Raw genomic sequence first — 4,699 nt, 5'->3', positions numbered from 1 at the left:
AGACCCTAATAGGGTTAGGGTCTTTCACTGGAAAAGGGTCAAAAGGGAGGAAGTGGGGGTAAGCCTGATTTATGGCGCCTATCCAAGAATTTCAGTGTGCGAATCGAGGGTTCATACTCTAAAACTTATCTGATTTTTCAATTGTTAGAATTTTTTCTCGAAGAAATCATGCATTTTCTAAGATATTATTATTAAGGATCTCATCGAAAACTTACAGCAGCTTGCCAAACAAAAGCTAAGAGAAAAAAAAGCACAGGTATGACTGGCATAACATCTACGATTGGATTCAAAAAAGCATAGGCTTCTGGCAATTTGCCGAAGACAAAACTACTCGGATAAAGGGCAGAATTAATACAAATACAGATCAAACTAACGATATTAAGCATAACAGACATTTTGTTCTTGGAGATAATTGCACTTTGATTGAGTTTTTGATATAAGGAAAAAGGAAGAAAGTAAGTAAGCTAGACAAAAAATCCTTCTTTTTCTTTGAACCCACCCAACCAAAAATCCTCCAATTCTCAAAGGAGAATAGAAGAAATCATACTTTCATACAATATCTTACTTGAATTCTATGTAATGATCAATAAATTAAGTTGAATTCTATATCTATATGTATCAAAATCCTAGTACCAATCTATTCTATAGATATATAGATATTTGGACTGGAGTTGACAAACAACCAATACCAATATTATTGTTTCTTAGTGTAGATTAGAAATTGAAATGGGGCGTGGCCAAGTGGTAAGGCACCGGGTTTTGATCCCGCTATTCGGAGGTTCGAATCCTTCCGTCCCAGCGCATATCCATTTTTTTATGCTCCATTATTCCCATAGAAAGAAGTAGGGGAGTGGATAGGAGTTAATCCATATTAATTTAATTACCCGTGTCTCTTCGAATCTCATTAACAAATGATCAAGTTCCATATCATATAGAAATATGTTATGGAGCCAATATTTTTTCTTTGAATCTCATTTTATTTAGGTATTTCGTGTTTGGTTCTAATGAAAAATTGGAAATCTATGTAACGATTGAGGCAGGGGTGATTTATCCTATCCCTTTTATTTTATTCACTTTATCACAAGAGTCAATTATTGAAATATTACTCAACCCCATGTTAAAGAAAATACATATGATAGAATCATATAAAATGGGGAAATGTTTAGCTTATATGGTATGTATCGTTCTATTTCAATGACAATAATTTTTTGGTTTTTGTGAAAAACATTTGCGATCCCTTAAATTATTTAAACTGAAATTATTTCAATTCTATATTATAGAATATCTATAACAGTGACAACTGTTCAGTCTATCTGATAGATACGAAAACCCCTCCCTATTATTTTTTGATTTTCGTAATCAGATGAAAAGAGTAAAGATTCAAATCTTAACTTCCATTGTTTTTTTATACATCTCATGAAAATGAAAAAAATGGGATTTATTTCTTCTTTTTTTTGATCTATTTTAGATTAAATCAGTGATGAGTCAATTAAAAAAGAAAGACTTATCTTCCTATGAGGATCAAACGTGATGCTTATTGTCCAGTTTTCTTCAAATGAAATCAAATTAAATAATGATGTCTAAATAGGAAACTTTTTCAATTTAAATTATAAATATATTTAATAAATATTTTTAATGATTCCTTGGAAGTGGAATCTTTGGTACTCCAAAAAGTAGGAAATCATTTAATCTATCCTATTGAGTCACTTGAAGATGCAGATTCAAAAAGTTATTCGTTTATATATTGCTATTTCTTTCTATTATCTAGATATTATTTATGTATGTTAAAGATGCTGTCTTGCTAAGACTTTTTAAGAAAAATCGTCCCACATATCATAGAAAAAGTCTAGATTACCATGTCTATGGACAGCTGTAACCAATGACTATTCATGATTCCATAATTGAATCAATTCCATACCGGTTCCAAATTAAATTAGAGGAATGTTATGGTAAAACTTCGTTTGAAACGATGTGGTAGAAAGCAACGTGCGACTTGAAGGACACGGTCCGTTGTGGATTTTTACATCCACCATTTTCGATTTATCTAGGCATGAGGGTGCTCTTGGCTCGACATTGTTTGTTCTGTTACACCTGAACCCCTTCTTTTTTGTTGGGTTGTAAATAGTCCACGATGGAGCTCGAGTAGAAAGGATTAATTCATTTCTCGGGGGCAAGGATCTAGGGTTAATGCCAATCAATCAATTGGAACAACTTCGTAAATGTATCTTTCATCTATAGAAATCGAAAGGATCCAATTCGAGCAAGTTTCCAATTCAAAAGCAAAACTTGTTGGAATTGATCAAACTTTTTCGATTCAAAGTGTATCACTGGGGAATCAACTGTCCATAGGATTCTTTGATAGAAAAAATCAAAAAAGGGTATGTTGCTGCCATTTTGAAAGGATTAAGAAGCACCGAAGTAATGTCTAAACCCAATGATTTAAAATAAGGATAAAGGATCTAAGAACAAGGAAACACCATTTTAATTGTCTCGATAATCTCAATAACTGGATCAGACTAAAGAATCCAAATAGAATTTTAAACGAGACAAACAAAAGGGGGTAAAGACCACTCAATAAATGAAATTGACTAAAGATTTTTCCTTTCAGCTATTTGAGAGTTATCTAACTTGAGTTATGAGTACGAATGGTTTCTTTTTCATTTTCAGGAAAAAAAAGACTGAAATCATAGTCTAATTGATTTTATAGGCCCCATTTGTCATTTAATTTATTCGAATTGCATACATAGACAAAACTTCGAATCAAATCATTTTTCTCGAGCCGTACGAGGAGAAAACTTCCTATACGGTTCTAGGGGGGGTATTGTTCATCTACATCTATCCCAATGAGCCGTCTATCGAATCGTTGCAATTGATGTTCGATCCCGAAGAGAAGGAAAAGATCTTAGAAAAGTGGGCTTTTATGATCCAATGAAGAATCAAACTTATTTAAATGTTCCTGTTATTCTAGATTTCCTTGAAAAAGGTGCTCAACCCACAGGAACTGTTCAGAATCTTTTAAAGAAAGCGGAAGTTTTTAAGGAACTTCCGTCTTCCGTCTAATCAAATGAAATTCAATTAAAGAAATACCAAGGGGGGGTAGCGGCTTGTATATAACTTTGTATAATTTTTCTCGACTTGTTTTTTTGATTTCCCCCCCCCTTCTGGGGTATTCGTATCTATTTATCATTGTTTCCGTCGAATCCGATGGTCTAGAACGATAAAACCTTAGTTTATTGATCTTATAAATTCGGACATTTCTGTGGTTTTCATTGGAACTCGACTAACCAACAAGGAATCCACTTTGCTTATTCCACTTAGATTGATGAAATACATCATGGACTAAAAAATCCGATATCTTTTTTTTTCAATTCTTCTCCATTTATACTTTTTTAGCTATGTAAATTAGATATGTAGTGTCAATACAAGACAATTTTGAATATTATTGCATTGTGAAATTGAAATTCTTTGAATTGCAATTTCAATGCAATTTATTTTCTTTTTTGTTTCCACTGTATTCTTTTCTCGCCATTTATATTGACAACAGTGTATCGAACAAATATAATTCATCGTGATAAGTAAACCGGGTCTATTTATTTCCGTCCCATAGGTTTTTTACTTTACCTTATTCAAAATTCAAATGATGCTTTCTTTGATACAAGAGGTTTTTTTGATTGAAAAAAGGTAGATAACATAAGAGGTGCTCTACCCATTTTTTCAATTCTGTCTATTTTTTTCTTTTATCTGAGAATTTCTTGTATTTTCATCTAATCAATTCATTTTTCTCTTTCGAATCCATTAGAAAATCTTTTTTTTTTAGATTTGTTAGCTCAATGGTTTGATTAGCTCGTATAATCTCCTTTCTCTTTGTTTAAATTGAATTTAATCGATTTTGATTCTGATTGTATCTATACACCCTTTGTTGAAATTTTGTTTAATCTATATTTTCTTCGGGTTGCTAACTCAACGGTAGAGTACTCGGCTTTTAAGTGCGGCTAGAATCTTTTACACATTTAGATGAAGTGAGGAATTCGTCTATACCATTGGTAAAGTTTGAAGACCACGACTGATCCTGAAAGGGAATAAATGGAAAAAATAGCATGTCGTATCAATGGAGAGTTCTGAGGATATTTCATTCTTATCGGATCGGTACAAAACCTTGTTCGAATTCTTGGAACGGAACAAAATTTAGTTGGGTCGAATGAATAAATGGATAGGGGCCTTATGGCTTCAATTAATTATAAGAAAGAAAAAGCAACCAGCTTCTGTTCTTAATTTGAATAATTTCCCGATCTAATTATACGTTAAAAATAAATTAGTGCCTGATACGGGAAGGACTTCTCTCCCCATGAGTGGATTCTATATTTTTTTCATGAATCCTAACTATTGGCATTCTCTATTCTGGAATGGAGATGTGTGTGTAAAAGAAGCAGTATATTGATAAAGAAAGTTTTTTCCGAAATCAAAAGAGCGATTGGGTTTAAAAAATAAAAGATTTCTAACCATCTTGTTATCCTATCACATAGACGAATTAAATGAAATGAATGGAGAAAAAAGAGAGGGTAGAGAATCTGTTGATAAGTTTACTTGTCTCCGAGGTATCTATTCTAGTAGAATACCTTGTTTTGACTGTATCGCACTATGTATCATTTGATAACCCCCAAAATCTTCTACCTTTGATTCAAATCGAATTTCAAATGGA

This window comes from Sesamum indicum, unplaced genomic scaffold (assembly GCF_026168435.1).
Source record: "Sesamum indicum cultivar Baizhima isolate 11 unplaced genomic scaffold, ASM2616843v1 HiC_scaffold_55, whole genome shotgun sequence".
Taxonomy (NCBI): Eukaryota; Viridiplantae; Streptophyta; class Magnoliopsida; order Lamiales; family Pedaliaceae; genus Sesamum; species Sesamum indicum.
Note: the sequence above shows the minus strand (reverse complement) of the source record.